The following is a 25,699-nucleotide window of genomic DNA, read 5'->3' as shown; positions in this document are numbered from 1 at the left end:
AGGGCTAATAATTTTGACCTTAAAATGGTTCATAAAAAAATTTAAACCGCTTTTTATTCAAGCCGAAATAAAACAAAAGTCTTTCTCCAAAAGAAAAAATATTATCAGACATATGGTAAAAATGTCCTGTTAAACATCATTTGGGAAATATTTAAAAAAGAAGAAATAAATCAAAGAGGGGCTAATAATTCAGACTTTAACTGTGTATAGATAGATAGATAGATAGATAGATAGATAGATAGATAGATAGATAGATAGATAGATAGATAGATAGATAGATAGATAGATAGATAGATAGATAGATAGATAGATAGATCATAACAAGAACTGCTGCTTAATTGAATGCATGTAATAGCGACACCCGGTGGTTATTTATTGAATTACGTTTATTTTTGTATAGCGGGCCAGATTCTATTGATATTCATAAAAAGCCTCGCGGGCCGCCACAAAACTGATTGCGGGCCGCAGATGGCCCGCGGGCCGTAGTTTGGACACGCCTGTTTTAAATAGATGATAACATTATATACGTTTAAAACAGAAATATTTATATATTAATAACAAAAACATTGTAAAATAGTATTAGTTAATTCAAATGCATCCAGATGCCTCTGGATACAAATTTAGATTTAGTTTTATTTATTTATTAATTTATTATTTTATTCCTTGATGAAATATTTGTCAAGGTTTGAAGTGGGGAAAAGGAGCGAGGACTCAAGTGCAAAGAAATAATGGGTATTTATTGATAAAAATAAAAAGCAAAACGGCAAAACAAACTACCCCGAGGGGGAAAATATTAATTAAACAAATAAACAAACAAACAAACTAGACTGGGCAGGCTGGCAAACTGGAGAACAGGACAAGACAGGAAACGATGACATCTGATGACGAACTGGCACAGAACAGAAGACATGAGCAGATTATAAGCAGGAGAAAATTAACACACAACAGATAAACATAATTAACTAATAATGGGTTAACAAGTGGGGTGGGACTAGATAATAGACGGGAGAGCGCATGACAGAGACAAGACAAGCCATGCGCTCACATAAAACAGGACAAGAACATGCAGCCAATGAGAGAACTCATTAACCGCATGTTCATGACAACACAAGCACAACACTGAAGCACACGACAAAAGCACTTGACCACATTGTAAACACAGAGCCACGTGCTTTGACAACAGACGCAAGACACGAGCACACGATGAATGAAAACACTCACCGTGCGCTCACACATGCAGCGTGCATGCTTCATCCCAGCACCAACCAAAACCGAAACCAACTAGACTGAGATGCTGGGAATTAAACACCACGCTGCAGACAGACGAAAACACAAACACGAATACAAGAGCGCGCGCGTCCGAGGCACGCACACAGAGACAGAAACAGGACCAGACAGACCTAGTGTCCGAGCTCTGCCACCAAAACAAGAATTTACAAGACCAGAGTGGCAGAACCCTGACAATATTAGTGCTGGGCAAAAGTTAATTGGGATTTAGCCAATTTTGGACATAACATATTTATGTGTCTACTTTATATTAATATACACATGCATGCATATATTTAAGAAAATTATTCTTTATATATATATATATATATATATATATATATATATATATATATATATATATATATATATATATATATATATATATATATATATATATTTATTCTTTATATATATATATATATATATATATATATATATATATATATATATGTATATATATATATGTATATATATATATATGTATATATATATATATATATGTATATATGTATATATATATATATATATACATATATACATATATATATATATATATATATATATATAGATATATATATATATATATATATATATATATATATATATACATATATATATACATATATATATATACATATATATACATATATATATATATATACATATATATATATATATATATATACAYATATATATATATATATATATATATATATATATATATATATATATATATATATATATATATATATATATACACACACACACTTTTCTTTTTTGGTTTTCGAATCTGATTGGCTGAAAGCTGTGCAATATTCTACAACAACAGTACTCTTACAGCCTCCTCACCCTTGTGTATTACTCCATCCACACAGAGTAACAGTAGATCAATAAACTCACTATATTTTGACAAATATTGCAGCTATTGGACAACATAGTGTACTTTTGAGGATTTTTAGGTGAGAACTTTCCAGCGTAATTTCCAACTACAGCTGATCAAATCATTATAAAACTGGTAAGTAACATTCTAAGTCGATCTCTCCCTTTTGTATGTTGTAATGCTGTATTTATACCATAGTAATCTGGTAGTGTTTGCTTTGATTTGGCTCTTTCAGGGTTAACTATTGTAATATTCCGATTGCTATAGAGAAATACTGGAAAATCTCTGTAGACTAATGGCATTCCATGTCTTTCAGCCTTTTAATCTTAATATGCAAAATCACCTGTTTTTTCATCTCTTTAGAAATTACGCTTTAGAATCATTCAGATTCTAGCTCTAAAGTGACCTTTGTGCATTAGCAACGGTTTCTGCTATTCTGATGTCAGCTGCAGATGTGAATGAATGGTGGAAGAAAGTAGTTTCAAATACAAATGCATTTTTAGACTCTCCGTGTTTGATTTTCTTTTTTACAAACACAATTATTTGTTTCAGGACAATAAAAAAACACACAAAAACTGTAAGCACTTCATAGGTCACTTGTCTCACATTGTAAATGTAAAAGTCTTTGGCAGCAGGCCTGAGTTCAGTGTGCTGTGCGGTTGAGTGCATGCTGGGATTGTGCTCACCAGGACCCCAAGCTCACGGGGCCACCATTGATTGTCAGCTTGGCACAATGCCTGGAGTTACCTCGCCTGTTTTGCCAGATATGACTAAGCATGCTCACTGAATTAATATCAAATATTTATTCACTACCTTGCAGTAATTAAGTGACCGTGTGTGCGTGTTCATGTGTCTGTGCGTGTCTATAGAGAAGTGACAAGTCAGGTTTGAAAATGCTGAATGCATACTTGGTTTATCTGTCACCTGCAGCTGCTCTTTTTCCCAATTGTATATGCATGTATCTGACCAGCGGGAGAGGTCTTTGATAGCTGTGGATTTCATTAGTCCAAACTTGATTTCCTCAGGGGTATTTCTTTCCCGCTTGCAAATTGATCCAGTGAGCTTTCAAGAAGGCAGGAGGCCAATCAAACCAGTCAGAATCATGTGGACGCAGCTTGTGTGCCGGAACCTTCTGGAGTTGGGCTTTGATATGTTATTTTAGTCAAAGCTAGCAAAGATGGAAAATTTTCATTCTGATCCATAATCTGACTTGTGGTGACCTTAAAAAACCTTGTTGTTTATTCATCTGTGTCATCTAATGCAGTTTTTGCCACTGTCACTTTTGGTTTTGCTTTATTGAGGTTTGCAAAGCAGATTTACTACACAGGACCAATTCACGATAGATCCCAAACCCATAAAAGCAGTGACGGGAGTGGAAAGTTCTGCTTGTGGTTCCACTGACAGTGGGTAAATTAAAGAGCAGAGATAAAACTCAATACACATATTGCCTTCTGACGATCCTAAAAAATGAATATGAGTGGAAATATTGTAGTTACACTCACCAGCCACTTCATTAGGTATACCTTACTTGTGCCGGGTTGGACCCACTTATGCCAGAACTGTCTTAATCCTTCATGGCATAAACTTTAACAAGGGACTGAAAATATTCCTCAGAGATTTTGGTCCATATTGACATAGCATCACGCAATTGCTGCAGATTTGTCACCTGCACATCCATGATGTGAATCTCCCGCTCTGCCACATCAAAAAGGTGCTCTATTGGATTGAACTCTGGTGACTTTGGAGACCATTTAAATACAGTAAACTCATTGTCATGTTCAAGAAACAAGGTTTATAACATGGAGCATTATCTTGCTGGAAGTAGCCTACAGAAGATGGGTACACTGTGGTCGTAAAGGGATGGACATGGTCAGCACCAACACTCTGGTAGGCTGTGGCATTGACACGATACTCAATTGGCCCAAAGTGTTCCAATAAAATATCTCCCACACCATTACATCACCATCCACAGCCTGAACTGTTGATAAAAGGCAGGATGGATCCATGGTTTCATGATATTGACGCCAAATTCTGACCCTACCATCCGAATGTTGCAGCAGAAATCGAGACTCATCGGACCAGGCAATGTTTTCCAATCTTCTATTGTCCAATTTTGGTGAGCCTGTGTGAATTGTAGCCTCAGTTTCCTGTTCTTAGCTGACAGGAGTGGCACCCGATGTGGTTTTCTGCTGCTGTAGCCCATCCACCTCAAGGTTTGACGTTTTGTGCATTCAGAGATGCTCTTCTGCTTACCTCTGTTGTAATGAGTGGTTATTTGAGTTACTGTTGCCTTTCTTTAAAGCTGGAACCAGTCTGGCCATTCTCCTCTGACCTCTGGCATCAACAAGGCATTTGCGCCCACAGAACTGCCGGTCACTGGATATTTTCTCTTGTTAGGACCATTCTCTGTAAACCTTATAGATGGTTGTGCGTGAAAATCCCAATAGATCAGCAGTTTCTGAAATATCCAGACCAGCCCGTCTGGCATTAACAACCATGCCATGCTTAAAGTCACTTAAATCGCTGTTGTCCCTCATTCTGATGCTTGGTTTGAACTGCAGCAAATCGTCTTGACCATGTCTACATGCCTAAACATGCCTAAATGCATTGTGGTACCATGTGGCTGATTAGAAATGTGCGTTAACAAGCAGTTGGACAGGTGTACCTAATAAAGTGGCCAGAGAGTGTATTTCCCAACTCACCTTTGTGTTGTCTTACTACACTGTAAAAAATGTTACCTAGATCTAACTTATAAAAAGTGAGGCAAGTGGCTGCATCGGACGTTTTAGGTTGATTCAACTTCCAGCCTTTTTTAAGTATTTTAAACACTAAAACATTGCTTAAAACAAATGCAATAAAATTAAGTTGAGCCAACTAAAATTTCTAAAATTACTCAAATCAGATAAACTTACTTTTTTTGTTAAACTTAACTTACTTATACATTGCTATATGTTGACTGTACTTATTTTAATTAAGTATTATGAACTTAATGATCTAAATAAAATTAACCATGCATATGTCATTTAAAACGAATTTAATTGACTTCTGGCTGTAACCTCAGAAAATAAATCTTCATTTCTATATTGTAAGCACAATATACACTAGTAAAAACAGATCAACAGACTTTCCTGTCAATAACAATTAAATAAGAATGGGAAGATGGATTAAAGACTATAACATGTATTCAATGTCAATCGGTGTTCCTTTTAATAGTGACAACAAAACAGGCCATTAATGTGGCTACACGTACACAATACATAAATAAAAACATTAATAATACCAGATCCTATTGAGAAATCATCTAAGGCAACTCAGTGAGGAGAATTGCATACTTTGATGAAGATTTAGGATGCATAATGTCCAGTCCCACAAAGAGTCTCTGATATATCTCAACTGTATACAGTTTTAATGGATACTTGAAGTCGAGGACATCGGTAAGTCCAAACAGGAGCCATCATGCATTTAATCCAAACTGTGTTGGGCTGATGGCAAATTTTTCCCGTGGGCAGCCGCATGCACCTCTGATTCCTCACAACTCTATTGGTAGAGACAAAAAGAAACAGGAGTTTAGGTGGTTGCTACCAAACAACATTAAATAGCTAAATACTAAATAAGAAATAACTACAAGTGAAGTTACAAAAGTGCAGTGAGAATGATGCATGGATGAAACACCTTAGTTTATCAGTTAAAAATTACCTTAGTTAAAATTACCTAACTACTATTTAAAAAATAAAAAAAGGTTATACAGGTTATTGTGTATTTACATTATTCCAGGTGTTTTTAGTTATCAAATTTTAAAGAAAACTGTGATTTTACTCAGTGTAACAGTGTATGTCATTGTGGTTTCCTGTCAATCAAAAAATTATTAAAATTTAGGTATTACATTTTTTGTTTATTTTGGCAACTTATAAAGCATAAGAATGTGTATGTTATTTAGATATTAAAACTGTTTGAAAATGGCTATATGAAAATTATAGAATACAAATTCTATAATTTAATTTTTATCTTCATTTTGCACCAAACTTTGCACGTCATAATAAAAATTTTATTAAATAAATAAATACATTGCCATTTTACACATTACATTAAGGTTTACATAAAATTTTGCTAAAGCTACATTTAATTGACTTTTTCTTCAAATTTAATGTGACTGGCAAATGACAGTTCAGTGATTCAGTGTTATCAGTTAGCTTTATTGAAAGACTGACAGATAATAAGAAACTGCATTAGGATATTTTTTTTTACTGTTTTTACTGTTGCACACATAAAAAAAATCTTCAGATATCAAATGTAAGTTAATTCTATGGAGCCCACTATTGTTTGCAATTTTACCAATGTTTTACTTACCTGCAAATAATTATAGCTGTAATTGTATCTAATGTTTTTCTTACCTGGATGTGAAGTTTGAAGATCCACAGGTAACAAAATCACTTTGGTATCTAAAGACCAAGAACATGCATTTTAGAATGAGGTGCATACAATTTAAATGGTTCTGTAAACATCAGTAGTAAATGTAATTTAAGTTAAAATAAATTGTAAATCTGTAATTTATTCACTATGCAGCATTAAAAAACTTATGGACTAAATCTCTAAAACAAACTTTAAGTTATACTTTCTCTTACGTTAAACACACACTACTTAACTGTTGCATACGTTTCTGCATTTAATATCCATCCTTAATGTGCTGCTATAACTTCGCTTAGCTGTGAGATAACTTTAGCTAAGTTAGCGCTAACAAACTGAACCCCCACACCCCGACCGCCCACCAGTGACCTTGTTAATCGGTTCTGTAACGTTAGTTATACCTACTAAGTGTTTTAAAACTACTTTCACTATTTTTCTCAATAATATCACTTTTAATCGTTAGCATAAACTAGCGTTGGTTAGCGTTAGCCAACTTAGCTTTCCATGTGAGAGCAGTCTATTTGTTAACATACCTGAGGCTACAGTACAATTTACAAAGCTAAAACCTCACCTGCCTAGCGAAGACAGCAGTTTTGCGTGACTTTACGATTATTATTCAGCTACGTTTGCAACTTACCGTGTTAATCAGATCCGCTGCTGGGAGCAGTTATGTCGACCATTGCAGAAGCTGCGTCTGCCTGCTAAATCTTGGGCAATGAAAAAGGAGTCACGCCAAACTATTAAAATCACGTTTTATGAACACCTGCCCACATCGACAGCTGCTCTAATAAATTGTCTGTGTCAACTCACTTTTATAACATTTATTCTACACAATAACCACGTACAAAAATCTACTCAAATAAATTGCATTAGTTTTATTCAAAATATACAGTTATATAAAAACTGATATATTTTAAGTAAAGAGGAAGCAAATTTTATTTTTTTTGGTATAAAACAAATAAAATTAACTAGATTGCAATTATTTAAAGTAGATAGAACCAACTTTGTGAGTGTAGCACTTTTTACAGTGTACAAATTGATTAAACTAACTTTACAAATTTAAGTGGATTGAATATAAAACAATTGATTTGTTTCCAAACAACCTTAAGAATTGTCTTGTTTCAACTCATTTTAAATAAGTAGTTTGAACAAGCTGCAAAAGTCATCTTTTTGAGTTTTCATATCATTTTTAGTGTTAAATAATGCAAATGCAAATATCAGTAAATCACACTGCATGATTTATTTATGTAAACATTCTTGAATTAAATTCTTGAATCCAATTCCGATTTCAGATTCATTTTAGAAAGTGTGACCTGCTGATATCAATTTTTGTCAATTTTCCTTCTTAGAACTATAATTGACAGCAGATACAAACAGCAAAGATACTTTTTTTTGTTTTGTTTTTGTTTTTTCATAATGAAAAAATAATTAATTAGAGAGTTATATAACATTTTCGAGAAATTCAGTAGAAAAGCATTTCATATTTTAACAAATGTATTTATTTTTTTAAATAAGCATAAGTTTAAGCTGGACCTGCAACAAGTTTAACTTAACATGTAATTTTACACTTTATAACATTTTCTCGTTTAATTTTTCGCAGAACATATATGTTAATTGTTTTAAGTTATATATAAAAGTTTCGGTAGTGTACGCATTTGCATTTTTTGCAGTGTTTAAGTATAATTTAACTTTTTAAGTTATTAAAATAAAAAAGACACAGCACTTTTGTAAAATTGCATTTCTGAAACCAAATAAAATTTTATAGACAACAAGTAAAGAAAATAAATGCATCATTGTATTGCCTTTTATATAGTATAAACATATAGATAGATAGATAGATAGATTGATAGATAGATAGATAGATAGATAGATAGATAGATAGATAGATAGATAGATAGATAGATAGATAGATAGATAGATAGATAGATAGATAGATAGATAGATAGATAGATAGATAGATAGATAGATAGATGAAAAAATATATAATCTTTTCACTATTTGTAATGAATGAATGAATGAATGAAGGAATGAATGAACTACAAACTTGCATATTTAGTATGTAATCATTATCATTAATATTATCGTGTTGTTGGTGAAAGTGAAGAGCTGTTAGGCCTGCTGTCTAAGAGAAATTCATTCATTTTAATTTAGATTTTAATATAGATCTTAGTATGTTTTCATCTTAATACGAGGTGTAAACGGGGTTTGGAGCTGCTTACAGTAAAATTCTTTTTAGTTTATAATTGACTTTTATTAAACTGAACTGAATCAACAAAGGAATGCTTGAGCCGGATTGTAACATTAAAGTCTTTATAGAGCTGCTTTATTATTATTATTATTATTTATGAAAAAGGACAACCCACAATTTAATTTCTCCAGTATTTTCAAAGCTGCTTTGAAAAAATCTTAAAGGGTGATAAAGATGACTTACTTTGACTAGAAATTTAAGAACTTTCCTTCCACCTCTTTCTTTCTTTCTTTCTTTCTTTCTTTCTTTCTTTCTTTCTTTCTTTCTTTCTTTCTTTCTTTCTTTCTTTCTTTCTTTCTTTCTTTCGTTTTCCACATGAGCAATGAAGACAGTGCCTTTTTCTTTTTTATTATTTGCGCTCTCGGTCCTGTTTGCATTTCTTATTACCATTCAGATAAGTGAATCCCGAGGCAAAGCTTTGGCCTTTGGTGCTATCATTCAAGTCATTCTCTAGGTGTTTATCTATGCCCCCCTCCTCCAGAACTAAATTGAAGCACCAGCGGAGCTCAAGCCACTTTTTTTGTATGCACAGCCATTATTAAGGTGACAAGATACCATCTCTCCGGTGGGGGGTCTGCAGGAGGCCAGGGCGAAATGGATGGGCCGGTCCCTGAGTGTTTTGCAAATGAATGCACCCCGGAAGGCTTCTAGAAGAGCCAAGGTTCACTCCCCCACCCATTTCTTGCTTCTTTCTCTTTTTTGCTTCTTATACGGGCCACTGTAAGACGGTCGTCAGCATTTTTAAACACAATCGTACTGCTTATCCACATTTGCACTGTTCCTCAAGGCCGGTTTATTTATGAGGTTTGGGCAAGGCATTGTTTTCGGAGTCCCCTTCGGTAAAACATGCTGGATGGGATTAACGGATCATTTGCATGTCTTTAAAAGCAAATACGGTTAACACACTGAAAATGCAAATCTCTGGCTTATATTTGATGGGTGATATTCCTTTCTGAATCGAAATAATATGTGTAATGCTCATGGGAGTTACTCATATAACATATCGTTATGTAACGTCTGGCATACTTTTGTTTCTTGCAAGACTGGTGATTACCAAAGTCAGACTGGACAATGTTTGTTTGTAAGTACTAGTAAAAAAATAAATATGAAAATTTACTAAATTAAAAATCATTGTTGTTTTTTTTTATAAAAAAAAAAGCTGTTACTTTTTTAAGGATTACCAAAGAATTAGATTAAAATGATTTTTAAAAAATTATTAATTAAATGACAGGTTTAGTGAATTCCTTCTATAGTGCTTGCATTTTAATTATATTTGTTAAATACAATTTAGTTTTTAAATAAAATAATATTTATAAACTCTAAATGTATATAATTCAAACTAATTTAAGTAGTTTATTTCTAAAGTTAGTTAATTAATATTTTTTATTCTTCTTTTAATTAAAAATTTTAATTAAAATGACTTTTTTAAAGATTTTACTTTTAACTTTCTAACTTTTCAAAACTATTTAATTACATGTATTATTTTATTGTTTTCTTTTTGTAGTAATTTATACAGTGCTTATAAATTAAAAAAATATATATATGGAACAAATTTACACTTTTAAGACATTTTTTTCTGGGATATTACAGAGAAAATCTAAGAAATAAAATGTAGGTAAATTCTTTATTTACATCTTTACAGATATATTAATTTATTCATTAATTCATTTGTTCATTCATTTTACTTTGGCTTACACCCTTTATTTATCATGGTTCGTCACAGCGAAATGAACCACCAACTTATCCAGCATATGTTTTAGGTAGCGGGTGTCTTTCCAGCTGCAACCCAGTACTGGGAAACACCCATACACTTTTACAAAACTATTTAATTTTATTTAGTCTAAATGAATGATTAAATGGGCCTCCCAAAATGAAAAACTGGATGAATCAGCATTTTGTAACGAATCTCTTGAACAAATTATTTAATGACAAATGCATTTTTATAATTTTCTTGTCGCCATCTACTTTTATGATATGATTGATATACTTTTAGCTACGCCACCTACTGGTGCTCCTGCAGTCAATTAAAAAATATATACATTTAATTGCAAAATGTTAGATTTTTCATTAGTTTAAATGAATGATTCAATGGCTATGCAATAAAGGCAAGACCTGTTTCATTATTGGATGAATCAGCATTTTGGAACAAATCTCTTGAACAAACGATTCAATGACAAATACGTTTTTATCAGTGACTTGTCATCACCAACTGGTGTTGATATAATTATGTAACTGATATATTTTAATTTACATATCTCTTTATCAGTTACTTGACACCCCCTACTGTTGTGAAATGATTGATATACTTTTTTATATACGCCACATACTAGTGTTATAATATTTATTTATTCATTAATTTTCTTTCGGCTTAGTTTCTTTATTATTCAGGGGTTGCACAGTGGAATAAACCGCCAACCTATCCAGCATATGTTTTACACAGCGGATGCCCTTCTAGCTGCAACCCATTACTGGGAAACATCCATAAACACTCATAAACTATAGACAGTTTAGCTTATTCAATTCACCTATAGTGGGAAGGAACCCGGAGGAAACCCACGCGAACACAGAAAGAATATGCAAATTCTATACAGCCAGGTCCCTAGCCAGGACTCGAACCAGCAACCTTCTTGCTGTAAGGCGTGCTAACCACTGTGTCTCCCTTTATTGATGTATTTTATTCAAATTTTTACTTCAGAAAAAATGTGGCGACGCATTTTATAATTGTTTTGTGGTTTAAATGAACACAAATCAATTAACATTGCACAGACTTTTTTTAAGTTTGTTCAGCTAAACTGCTGTATAGAATCCTAATAATGGCTAATGAAAAAAAAAAACTCAATACGATAAATAAGATTACACCACCAAAAGGTTCAAGGTCCTAATTATGAGACCCACAAAACAACTTAAACCCCTGCAGGAAGATCCAGATGTGTAACGAAGCAGAACCACTGCCTGAGGTAATGGCCAGCTGTTGATAGTAGATACATTCTGATAGACGAGTGTGAAAACAGAGAGGGGTGACTGGTCAGAATGGGCCTCTTCTCCTTTTTCCCCAGCTTTTGTAACAGATGGCTGGCCTGAGGTGTGGATTTTTGCAAAGCCTTTCTCTCTTCCCCTCGCTCAACACGACTGTTAGATCTTCACAGCTCGAAAACCATCTCAAAAACAGTTGGACGGACACTTAAGAAGCTAAAAAACAACTATTGTTTGGCAGCAACACAGAGCGACGCAATCAATCGCTAAAAGATCGCAATCTTAATTCAAACACCCACGCAAACTTATTCCTAAATGACAGTGATGTCTATTAAAATTTTGACAAGTACAATCACGGCAGACATGCAGATCTGCCTTTAATCCAGAGAGACAAGTTGACATTTACAGTTAAGAAAACAGCTTCAGTCTGTAGTCTTTTAAACCACAGGGTATTGTTATTTCTGCATAAAAAAAATCTAATTAACACTAGGATAAAAGTTGGTTTAGAAATAAACAAGGATGTCTACAGGAGTAATTAAAATAGAGGAAGAGAGCATTTATCTGACACCATTTTCATCTTTTTATGTGTTTTTTGTTTTTTACACAGAAATAGTTTTGGGGCGCTATGAAAAAATAGTTTCAAGCAAGAGCAAGGTTTTGAAAACAATAACACTATTATCTATGTGTAAAATTAATAACACTAAACAACCAAACAAACAAACAAACACACACATTTGTGAAAATTGTTGCCACCACATAAGAGCTGCACAATATATCGTTTCAGCATCGATATCGCAATGTGTTCTTGTGCAATAGTCACATCATAGGATCCGCAATGTCAAGTTGTTATAATTTATAGCATAAATTACCCAGAGATTAGAGTTCACAGCATAGTGGCATCGTTTCAAACTTGAACCTTCATTATTTGCATTTGTTTTTAAGACCTGCAACTTTAAGCATTTCAAGCTAATTTAATGCATTTGGCCACATTAAATTAAATGTTTGTACCTTAAAGCATAATTGTACATTTAAATAACTATTACTATTATATTATACAGTGATCATTGAATTTTTGCTTAATACTGTTCGACTCCCCAGAAAATCATAAATCAATAGTTACTTTATTTCTATATTTGCTCTGTTATATTTGCTTGTCATTTTTAAATTGTGCTTTCTGCAGGTATGGTCCCCTATAAAATCATTCCAATGAATCTAAATTGATGCATTTTTTACAAAGAGATATTCACGTCATCTGTTCAAATTGTATTCATATTGCAATATACAGTTAAAGTCAGAAATATTATCCCCCATTTGAATTTGAATTTGATTTTTTGAATTATTTCCCAAATGATGTGTAACAGAGCAAGAAAATTTTCACAGTATAGCTGATAATATTTTTTCTTCTACTCTTAAACATTTTAAGGTCAAAATTATTATCCCCTTTAAGCTATATATATATTTTCGATAGTCTACAGAACAAACCACCATCATACAATAACTTGCAAAATTACCCTAACCTGCCTAGTTTAGCTAAATAATCTAGTTAAGCCTTTAAATTTCACTTAACGCTGTATAAAAATGTTTTGAAAAATATCTAGTCAAATAGTATTTACTGTCATCTTGGCAAAGATAAAATAAATCAGTTATTAGAAATGAGTTATTACAACTATTATGTTTAGGAATGTGTTGAAAAAAATCTTTGGGGGGAAAGACGGGAGCTAATAATTCAGGGGGCCTAAAAATTCTTTATATCGCAGTAAAAGAAAATCAGCTTTTTCCAATATCGTGCAGCTCTACATGACACTGTTTAAAGCATTTGCTTTAGCATTTGGTACTTAAACTTAACTGATTTGACTTAAAAAAAGGGGTTGCCTTAAAATTATTAAGTAAATGAGTAAACAAACTATGTGCATAAATATGAAATTTCATTTTAGTCAACTTAACAGTTCCAGGTTAAAAAGGGTTTACTGTATTTTAAAAAGTAAAGTCCACTTGTTGCTTTTAAGGCAATGGGTTTATTCACTTTTTAAAATAAAGTAACTAATCACTTTTTTTACAGTGCAAATGCATGTAGTAACAGCCACATTTACAAATATTATATGCAATGTGTTTTAAAACGAACTGAACAGCACAATTTTAATGACATATTTAAATGCATATTACACTTGTCTGTCTCTTACAGTGCCAAAATGACAGAGAACAAGGTACTTCTTCATTTATTATAAACTGAATTGCTTAAGTCCAAAGACACACAAAAATATGTGCGACTTAAAAAAAGAGCACTTGGCAACACATCAAGAGTGTGTTCTGTGGAACAGCTTTCCAAACATAAACAAAACATGATGCCTCTGTCAATGGTGTATAGTTAAAATCATAGACCATAATGAGGCTTTGGTTGCTGTAACATTATTAACTGATGACAAACATCTAAGACGGCACAGCATTTCTATGGTTAGCACAGTGTCAGTCATCACAACCTGTGGTACAGAAGATGTTTTGTACATAGACGGAATGATAATTTATATTATTACATGGCTTTCTGAAATACTAGCATTCTGAGGTATGTTATTTCTAGATAACAACTGCTGAAACTAATAACAACGGCTTATCAGGGTTCTTCAAATCATCTTGACTATCAGTGAATTTGTTTACAGTTTGTATGCTCTATTTAGCCATTTTCATTTCTGTCAGCTTTTTGTGTAATTAAACCATAAGTAAACTATTACGACTAAAAACTGCCTTTTTATGTGTCTAATTTTAAGTTTTGTGGCAAGTAGCCACTTCTGCTTTGTGTCGTGCTGGCGATAAGCCTGTCAGGCTGTATTCTGCAATAGTAACCACTTGGATGTACTTTATCTCTTATTTAATATGTATCAGTTTTATAATTGAACCAGTAGGTGGCGTATATAAAAAGTATGTCAATCATGGCATAACAGTAGGGGGTGTCAAGTAACTAATAAAGATATTGTGGTGACGACAAGTCACTGATTAAAATATATTTGCCATTGAATAATTTGATTAAGAGATTCGTTCTAAAATGCAGATTTATCCAACATTAAAACAGGGTTTGCCTTTATTGGATCACCATTGAATTATTCATTTAAACTAATAAAATATCAAATAATTCACAAATTTTATTTTATTTTTTTAAATTTACTGCAGCAACACCCGTAGGTGGCGTATCTAAAATGTATATCAATCATTAAAGTAGTAACTGATAACGAAAAATTTCAATCAAATTATATCATCACACCAGTTGGTGGTGACATGTAACTGATCAAATTAATTTATTATTAAATCATTTGTTCATTAAATTCATTCCAAAATAATAAGATTCATCCAATAATAAAACAGGTTTTGCTTTTATTGTATTGCCATTGAATCATTTCAAGAGTTCTCACTCAGCTCATGATTTATACATGGCTTGTTTTGCGTGCTGTCCCGGCAGAGAGCCATGAGCTTATGGGATCCTCGGGCCCAGGGCTTCCCCTTTTCGCAGGGCGAGGGAAAATAAAGCTCAAGGTGAACCAAGGCCTAGATGAACTTACTGAAAGTAAGACATTAGAAAAAAATATGTTGGCTTATTTTATCTATAATATAGAGCATATTTGGACGGTGGGAGGAAACCGGGGAACCCGGTGGAATCCCATGCGGACATGAGGAGAACATGCAAACTCCGCACAGAAGTACCAAATGGCCCAGCGAGAATCCAACGCCATTGGTATTCTTGCTGTGAGGCAACAATGCTAGTCTCTGGACCACCGTGGCGCCCATTCTGGATAAAGGTGGAAGAAAGTAAGGATGGGGGTTTCTTCCAGACTAAGATAATGGAAGAAAGGAAATGAGGATATATATATAATGTTGGCCAGCTGGGTCAATCGTGAGCATGTGCTCCTTTCGAAATTAGTTTAAAATTAAAATCACTTATTTAAATAAATTTTAAAAATTATAATTTGCAGTTAAATTTATATTTTTAAATTGACTGCCGAAGCACCAGTAGGTGGCGTATCTAAAAAGTATATAAGTCATATCCTAAAAGTAGATGGCGACAAGTAAATGATAAAAATGTATTTGTCATTGAATTCTTTGTTAAAATGATTCACTCCAAAATGCTGATTCATCTAATAATGAAATGTGTTGTACATTTATGGGATATTGAAGGAATTCATTTAATTGAAACTAATTATTAATGAAATAATTTGCTATTAAAAACATATTTTTAAATTGAAAGCAGCAACTCCTACTTTATCCAAAATCTTGCAGCTTTTTTAAATAGATAATTCAATATGTTTAGTTCAACAGTACTAACAGTACTTAGTACGTAACAGTACTCCAAACTCAAAATGTGTCCATTCCACCTTTGATCTGTCCTGTAAAAGTTGAGCAAGTCATTAATGATCCTCTGGCCCATGGAAGGTCATAGAAAACATGTCAGAGAGCCAGAGGCTTCCTACCCAGGGAAACTAAATCACCTGCATCCCAGACATGAACCTACGCTAACCCCTTTCTCAGGGCTTTACTGCACACTAATAATCAGCCTCATCAAAGACTCGCCGCCCCGCAGATTGTAATGTCCCTCTAATGACTTTTAAAGGGTCTTTTTATGCTTATTTTACAGTTACCTGTTGATGTTCAAACATGCTTGTTTTTTTTAAAACAGCCCGTGCTGTTTTGTGGGATGTGTAATGACAGGTTTTGGGTAGTAGTTCAGTGTGTTTGTGTGGAGATATGCAGGTATGTTACAGGAAGAGTCCAGAGCGGAGAGATCCAGGTGTTGACAGGCATGATATGAGCTCAGAGGAAGTGCTGACGGATCTTGAGCTGGTCAGACATGAGGGCTTTCAGGATGAGGGTGACGGCAACTGAGATAGACCACCTGTTCAGAACAACCATCATGACTCTGTGCCAGATTCACTCTACTGACACAAACACAGCACACGCATAATTATATACACACGCATACACTGTAAATGTTTCGGTTAACAGATTAAAAAAAAAGGGTTTTGGAAAGAATCTCATATGTTGACCAAGGTTAAAAAACCCTCTTTCCTTGACATTGAATTTTGACATAAAGCTTCCATACCACTGTTGGATTTTTCAAACTTTTCATGTTTTCAATGTTATTCGGCAGGTTTGTGGTAAAAAAAAAATGTTGTATGCGGTATTTGACTCTTTGAGTAAACTGCTGTGTACTTTAGATTGTGGGTTCAGCTGAGGTGAGATGAGCATTATTTCAGCCAAAGGGAACGTTCGAGGTTACAGAAGTAACCCTTCGTTCCCCGAGGAGGGGAACGGAAGTGCCATGAATGGGAGGATTCGGATCAGAAGCCGCTTATCTGGAGAGTATTGAACGGGCCAATGAATGAAATTAATTGGCAGCGTAAGCTTGCGCAGGTGTGCGACATCTGCAATCATCTCAGCATATAAGCACACCTGAAGCCAGCAGACGCCATCCTTTTAAGCTGAAGAGACTTTCAAACAGCTAAGGAACAGTCATTATGGCGACGGAATATGGCACTTCCGTTCCCCTCCTCGGGGAACGAAGGGTTACTTCTGTAACCTCGAACGTTCCCCTTCGGTTGGGGAACTTCAGTGCCATGAATGGGAGAATATGGAAAGCGCCATAATGACTGCACCTTACCAACACCCCCGATGAGGAGATAGTCAAGCAAGCGTGACGCATCCACATCATGGGGGGCGCGGTCCTCCAACGTGTCCCTGGCCCTAATTTATCCTACTTCAACAGAAGTTTTACGGATTTAGATATATTTTTTGGGAAGTCGTGAGCATCTAGATAATTCTAGGAAATACGACAGTACGTTGGGAAGCGTGCAATCCCGATAGGGAGGACGCTGCGGAGGCCATCCGTTACCCAAGGGGGGGATAGATGGCAGAATTTACCTATGGACTAGCCCTAAAAAGGGGGAGTACGCATAGCAAAGAGTGGTTAGCGGAGAGGGAAGACACGGGTCCGCCCAGGGGGGGGACTTAACCGTGGCGGAATAAGCATATGGGGTCGCCTAGTGGGGATCACGCATAGCAGGCACCTATACCCAAAACGCGGGCTGACCAGCGGGCAGACCTACAACGTAGTGGGCCAGCAAGTGACTCCTCCGCTGAGTCAGTGCTGGGGGCCACGGAGGAATCTGCAGGGCTCACCTGACGGGGAACTTTACTGACAGATAAAAAAGGCGCACGTACCTCCGTGTTAGGGAGAATGGCGCAGCAAGCGTGTTTCAACACCCTACCGAGTTGTCTCCTCAATCACCAAAGGGTTACCTAATACCCTTGAGGAAACCGGCTCCACTCGCAGATTGTAAAACCTTGCAAATGTGTTGGGTGTCGCCCAGCCCGCAGCTCTACAGATGTCTGTTAGAGAGGCGCCGCGTGCACGCGCCCAAGAGGATGCAACGCTCCGAGTGGAGTGTGCACGTACTCCCGGGGGACACGGCTGACCTCGACTCGAATAAGCGAGTGAAATGGCATCCACAATCTAGTGGGATAATCTTTGTTTCGATACGGCACTTCCCTGCTGCCGACCGCCATAACAGACAAAGAGCTGCTCAGATGATCTAAAATTCTGAGTACGGTCCACATAAATGCGCAGAGCGCGAACTGGACAAAGTAAAGAAAGGGCTGGGTCTGCCTCCTCCGGGGGCAGCGCTTGCAGGTTCACTACCTGATCTCTAAAGGGGGTGGTAGGAACCTTGGGCACATAACCGGGGCGGGGTCTCAGGATAACGTGAGAGTAATCCGGCCCGAATTCCAGGCACGAGTCACTGACCGAAAATGCCTCCAGGTCCCCGACCCTCTTGATGGAGGCCAACGCAACCAGCAGAGCTGTCTTCAGGGACAGAAATCTTAGAGATACTGATTCGAGTGGCTCAAAGGGATCGGATCGCAGACTCGTGAGAACGAGGGCGAGATCCCAAGAGGGCATGAGAGGAGGGCGAGATGGATTAATTCGCCTAGCACCCCTAAGGAACTGGATGACCAGGTTATGCTTTCCCACGGTGCCGCCAGCTACCGCGCTATGATAAGCGGAGATGGCGGCCACGTAAACCTTGAGAGTGGAGGGCGACAGCCTGCTGTCCAACTTCTCTTGAAGGAAAGAGAGCACAACACTAATCTGGCAATTTCGGGGGTCTTCTCTGCGAGAGACGCACCATTCAGTGAATAAGACTCCACTTCAGGGCGTAGGCGCGCCTCGTGGAGGGGGCTCTAGCCTGAGTGATGGTATTAACCACCGCAGTCGGTAGGTTACCCAAGTCTTCCTCGCGTCTAGGGACCACACGTGGAGGTTCCAAAGATCGGGGCGAGGGTGCCAGATGGTGCCCTGTCCCTGAGAGAGTAGGTCCTCTCTCAAAGGGATCCGCCAGGGGAGGGCCGTCGCGAGGAGTGAGAGCTCTGATATCCAGGTCCGGTTGGGCCAAAGGGGCGCAACTAGCAGAACCTGTTCCTCGTCCTCCCTGACCTTGCACAGAAACTGCGCGAGCAGGCTCACTGGGGGAAACGCATACTTGCGCATGCCCCGAGGCCAGCTGTGGGCCAGTGCATCCGTGCCGAGAGAGCCCTCGGTCAGGGAAAAAAACAACTGGCAGTGAGCGTTCTCGGGGGAAGCAAACAGATCGATCTGGGCCTCCCCGAATCGCGCCCATATCAGCTGAACAGACTCGGGGTGGAGTCTCCATTCTCCAGGGCGTAACAGCTGTCGTGAGAGCGCATCGGCTGCACGATTGAGCGTGCCTGGGACGTGAATGGCGCGCAGCGATTTCAGCCGCGGGTGACTCCAGAGGAGCAGACGGCGGGCGAGCTGAGACATGCGGCGAGAGCGCATACCCCCCATGCGGTTGATATACGCCGCCGCCGCCGTACTGTCCGTCCTGACCAGCACGTGTTGCCGCTCCAGCACCGGTAAAAAGCGGTGGAGAGCGAGGAACACTGCCAACAGCTCTAGGCGATTGATATGCCAATGCAGCTGGGTACCCTTCCAGAGGCCCGCAGCCGCATGCCCGCGACACACGGCCCCCCAACCCGTGTTGGAAGCGTCTGTTGAAACAACAACATGGCTGGACGCCTGTCCTAGAGGCACACCGGCCTGTAGGAACGAGGGGTCGTTCCAAGGGCTGAGGGCGCGGCGACACAGCGCAGTAACCGAGACCCGGTGTGTGCCCGCGTGCCATGCGCGTCTGGGGACCCGATCGTGAAGCCAGTGCTGAAGTGGTCTCATATGGAGCAACCCGAGCGGCGTGACGGCGGCTGCGGATGCCATATGCCCCAGGAGCCTCTGAAAGAACTTCAGTGGGACCACTAGTTTGCTGTCGAGCTCCCTCAGACAGTTCAGCAACAGGCGAGCGCGTTCCTCGGAGAGGTGCGCTACCATGGTGATCGAGTCCAGCTCCATCCCGAGAAAAGAAATCCTCTGCACGGGGGCGAGTTGCTCTTTTCTCGGTTGACCTGAAGCCCCAGTAGGCGGAGATGCCGAAGCACCTCGTCCCTGTGCATAATCAATTGCTCCCGCGAGTGGGCTAAAATCAGCCAGTCGTCGAGATAATTGAGTATGCGAATGCCCGCGAGCCGAAGGGGCGCTAGGGCACCCTCCGCGAGTTTGGTGAAGACCCGCGGAGACAGAGAGAGCCCGAAGGGGAGGACCTTGTACTGCCACGCTCGACCCTCGAACGCAAACCGCAGAAATTGGCGGTGGCGTGGAAGAATGGAGACATGGAAATACGCGTCTTTCAGGTCTATGGCTGCAAACCAATCCCGAGGACGAACGCATTGGAGAATGCGCCTCTGCGTGAGCATTCTGAACGGCAGCTTGTGCAGACAGCGGTTCAAAACGCGCAGATCTAGGATTGGCCGTGACCCACCGCTCTTTTTGGGTACGATGAAGTATGGGCTGTAAAACCCACTCTCCATCTCGGCTGGAGGAACCGGCTCGATTGCACCCTTCGCCAGGAGGGTAGCAATCTCCTCTCGCAAGACAGGGGCGGACAGGGGGTTGACCCTGGAGAAATACACGCCCGTAAACTTGGGGGGCCGTTTCGCGAACTGAATCGTGTAACCGAGTCTGATTGTGCGTATGAGCCACCGCGAGGGGCTGGCCCGCGCTAACCAGGCAGGCAGAGCCCTCGCTAATGGAGTCATCGCTACAATCGCTGACGTACCAGCGGTGGGGCAGCGCGGAGTGGGTGTGCTGATCCGGGAAGCACGAGGGTCCCGCGGAAAAGCTGGAGGAGAGCGATTCGCTCTGGCTCCGAACCCTGACTCCGGAGAGGGGGCTGGAGGGCTGAGGGAAGGGAGACCGTCCCCCCAGCGCTCGTGAGCCACTGGCGAAGCACGTAGAGTCTGCGAGCCGGAAGGCAGCGCGTCCCGGACTGGCAGAACTCGTGCAGTCACATCCGGGGAAGGGAAAAAGTGCTCTTTTACTGATGTTTTGGTGGCACTGAAAGTACCGTTGTTATCGGGGCCCCGCCCTCCAGCGGGGAAAGAGCAAGTTTCCTCTTCTCCGGATGGCCTGTCTCAGGGACGCTTCGCGGTCCGTTTACCGGACTTAACGGCGCCCTGGGCAGGAGGGGCTGCCTGCTTTCGAGGTGAACGCCGCGCCCGCTTGGCCGGAGGCGCAGGCGGGGGCGGGGCAGCACTCGTTGGCGGGCGCCCTCGGCGAGGAACAGCGGAGGTGGATGGCTCGGCGGGCGGAGCGGGCTTACGGCCACGCCGATAGATGACATTGCCCATCGCATCCGACTGCTCTTTCACCGCCTTGAATTCCTGGGTGAATTCACCGACGGTGTCGCCGAACAGGCCAGCCTGGGATATGGGCGAGTCAAGAAAGCGAACTTTGTCAACGTCGCGCATATCGGCCAGGTTTAGCCAGAGGTGGCGTTCCTGAACCACAAGTGTGGACATCGTCCTCCCCAGCGCACACGCGGCGGACTTAGTAGTCCGAAGAGCATAGTCGGTCGCGGTGCGCAGCTCATGTAATAAGCTTGGGTTGGACCCGCCCTCGTGCAGCTCGGTCAGCGCCTGCGCTTGGTAGCGCTGGTAGGTGGCCATCGCGTGCAAAGCAGAAGCAGCCTGGCCCGCAGCCTTATAAGCTCTGGCTCCGAGGGAGGCAGACAACCTACAGGCTTTGGACGGGAGGCGGGGCAAACCCCGCCACGTAGAGGCGCCGCGCGGACAAAGATTGACCGCGATAGCGCGCTCCACTGACGGGATCGCCTCATACCCCCTGGCAGCTCCGCCGTCAAGGGCGGTGAGGGCGGAGGCACTCGCAGCACGGGCAGAGAAAGGTGCCCTCCAGGACTGCGTGAGCCTACTGTGCACTTCCGGGAAGAAGGGGACGAGAGGCTTCGAAGGCTTCGCCTTCTGGTCCTCTACGTAGCACCCATCTAGTCGGTCCGGCCGCGGAGCTGGGGGATAAACCATCTCCAACCCCACGGCCGAAGCAGCCCGGGAAAGCACGGCTAACATGTCCGCTTCAGGATCCGATTTGACAGCGCTCACCTGCCCGGAGGGGGCGAGCGGGTCCGGATCTTCGTCGGACAGTGAAAGCCCACCCTCCGATGCCGCGGAGGACATCTGATCTCCGGTGTCAGCGAGTGTGAGAGCTACCATCTGGTTAGACGGATCACTCTCACCACCCGAAGCTTGGATGGAGCGCCGTGAGGAGCGAGAGGTCCGCGAGCCCGTGGGCGGCGGATTAGCTCCCGCTGAAACCCTCAGATCTGCCCGAGCGCCCGCTGCTTTTTTAGAACAGGAGGCAACTGGGGTGGCTCGCTCTCTTGCGAAAGTTAGCCGCGATCTTAGCTGTGCAACGGTCATGGCATCGCAATGACGACATGAACCGCCCGCGAGCACCGCATTAACATGCTGGACCCCCAAACATGCAATGCAGTGATCGTGTCCATCATCCGGAGACAGGAAACCCCCGCATCCAGAAACGCACAGTCGGAGCGCCATCCTGAAAAGGACGTGCTGCACGACTGTGTTGCTCTTTTAGGAAAGTTGCAACTATACGCACCGCTCTGGAGGACCGGACCCAAAGAACCGCAGGCAAGGGAGTAACCCAGCTCGACCGTCTGCCACCGCGAAGACCCACTCTGGACCGGGAGACACACTCGTTCGCTCTGAAGTGCTGATCAGCAAGAGGAACCCTCATCGACTCACTCAGAAAGGATCTGAAGCGAAAAGGATGGCGTCTGCTGGCTTCAGGTGTGCTTATATGCTGAGATGATTGCAGATGTCGCACACCTGCGCAAGCTTACGCTGCCAATTAATTTCATTCATTGGCCCGTTCAATACTCTCCAGATAAGCGGCTTCTGATCCGAATCCTCCCATTCATGGCACTGAAGTTCCCCAACCGAAGGGGAACCATAGATATGCAAAACACTCTACGGACAATGTGATTGGGCTAGTTTTGATTCGCAGTTGGGTGGGTTTTGTTACACTTACCTGGCAAACTTGGCTAGAAGAATTGTTTGTGCAAATATAAGCTAACACTTTCATTGAACTTTCAACAGCATATATGTTGTCTTAATGTTACTGTACTTACTGTTGATGTCAATGTGACTGTGTAATGTTTGGGGTGGGTATGGACTTGATGTTTTTGATATGTGTTTTGATCATTGTATTGAATCAGAACTGAATGCAGACTTTTTATAAAACTCACATTCAATTGTTATTATATTCGTTATTCTTATTTGTCTGTGAATGTGTTTCTGTATTGTTGCTCATACCTTTTTTAAATAGTGTAATTATTTGTATGGATAAAGTTAATGTTATTAAGAAAATTTTATTTCAATTAGGTCAAGTACAAAATATATCAAGTACAACAAATAGTTTTGTCTTATATATATATATATATATATATATATATATATATATATATATATATATATATATATATATATATATATATAAAGGGATGTAACGATTCATCGTGAGCCAGTTGAACATCGATTCAAATGTGTGACGATTTCAATTGGTAGAAGTGTTGAATGAATCGTGATACATTTTTTGAACAGAGGTGGGCGCTGTGTTTACAGGCGGAAACTCACTTTACTTGCACATCAGCAGCGAGCAAAAGGTGGGGCGGCAGAATAAAATGACAATGGTAAAGAGCGCCAGAAATACTGCAAAAAAAAGTTTACTTACAGAACAACGAATATGATGCACATACAAACCGTCAGCACAGTGAAAAACTACTGTCACAGATGTATATGCGCAAAAACACTAATTAATAAGCCAAACCACACGGACCGGATGATTTGCAGCTCCGTGTTTTCATAGTGAAAGTATGAAGATGTTTTTTAGACTGAAAGAGAAAGGTGTGTTACAGAAGCAGGTATTAGATTAGTTTTACCATCTCCTTTTCAAATTAGTTTACACATATTTTAGTAATTTGCTTATTATTATTTAATATTTAATAATGCTCAAAATTATCTCTTCTTAAGTATATCACACTGATACTTATACTTATTAACTATAGTAATATTAATTATTCACTTTTATCACTTTTTTAATCATATTCAACTCCTGTAATTTTATAATCAGTATTTTATGCCAGTGGCCAGTCCCCTGGATTGCAGGGCCTATTGACCACCTCTTTACACACTTCTCTTTGGTTTAGGAAAGGCTTTCCTCTCCACACCAGTCATCTCGGTCCCCAGTGAAAATGTTGTTTTCAGCAGAGGACACTGTAAATGTGCAAAGACCTCAGCTGATGCCAGAAAACAGATATTCTGATATTTCTTTAAAAATGTAAAATCCCAGCACAGTCACAGGTTTAGTTTGTTCATATAATAGTGAGTCTTATCTAGTTTCTATTATTCTTTTTTTATTTATTTGATTTTAAAATAGTAATTTAGTTATGGCAGAAAATGTATTATTTTGCAAAAAAATGTGCAGCATTTAAGAAAAAATGAAAAAGCGCTTCACCTTAAATTTGTTTCAAATAAATTTGTTAAAAAAGCTGAAATAAATCGTGAATCGTGAAATTAGTACCGTGAATTCTAATGAATCGTGAGTCAGGTAAATTATTACATCTCTTTTAAACACACACACACACACACACACACACACACACACGTGTATTTACAACAGAAGTCGTTTTGAAGAGTGACCTGTTTATTTATTTTTTTATCCATACAATTAAAGTCAGTGGTCTCAGAACAAAACTACATAGGTTTACAGTGAAATGAGAGTAAAGAGTTTACTTCTAGGTTAATTATCCAAAAATTTCACCAAAAACAGGAAGACAGTTCTAGGCAAAACAATTGATCTTAGGAAAGACTGAATAAAACAACACACTGACCTTACACTGGCCTGTTTGCTCAACTCCAAACTTATCTGATTTCAAAATCAAGTGATTATTTCATTTCCTGAGATAAGTACCACAGTCTCGCAAGCTCGTTAAAGTCTTTTTGTCATATGCTAATTTTGGAAAAGCAAACACAGTGGCTGGAGGGAAATATCTATTGTTGCCAGACTAGAGACTGTTCAGATGCGAGCAGACAAAATCAAATGAACTGCTTCATTATCAACACGATCTGGAATGCGAATGGAGAGTTCAAAACACTAACATATTCGCTTTGCGCAGAGGCTCATCAAGTTAATGCCGTCATAAAATCACTTTTAAATATAACCACACTTCACATTGGGTGTCAGAAGACACGCCAGCAATAGGAACAAATGTTTATGGAGAGCTATTTTTAGGTTATCAGTATGCAAAATATGACGGGACGAGTGCCAGCCAGTTCTCAGTGTTCTAGGTCAAATGGGTAAAACGTCCAGATTTGTTGATGTTATCTCAAAACACACTTGAACAAGCGTGGAGTGGCTCCTAAACTTTCTTGTCCAGGTCTCTGTCTGTCGCCACAAGCTGTTATCTGATGGTCATGGCTCTTTGGCTATTTGCATTTGG

At 39.5% G+C, this 25,699-nt stretch overlaps 2 long non-coding RNA genes across 7 annotated transcripts in view; one reads left to right on the top strand and one right to left on the bottom strand.

Annotated features, from left to right (window-relative positions):
• Positions 1-25,699, top strand: part of LOC137488661 (uncharacterized) — a 331,464-nt gene that overhangs the window by 142,966 nt on the left and 162,799 nt on the right. The window lies entirely within an intron of this gene.
• Positions 5,335-7,262, bottom strand: LOC137488587 (uncharacterized). The gene is made up of 3 exons (XR_011007696.2): positions 7,191-7,262; positions 6,541-6,588; positions 5,335-5,686 (listed from the first exon to the last, which is right to left on the bottom strand). It is a non-coding gene; the product is annotated as an uncharacterized lncRNA (long non-coding RNA).

This window comes from Danio rerio, chromosome 20 (assembly GCF_049306965.1).
Source record: "Danio rerio strain Tuebingen ecotype United States chromosome 20, GRCz12tu, whole genome shotgun sequence".
NCBI classification, from domain to species: Eukaryota; Metazoa; Chordata; class Actinopteri; order Cypriniformes; family Danionidae; genus Danio; species Danio rerio.
The sequence above is the reverse complement of the archived record's forward strand: the minus strand, read 5'-3'. Positions and strand labels throughout refer to the sequence as shown.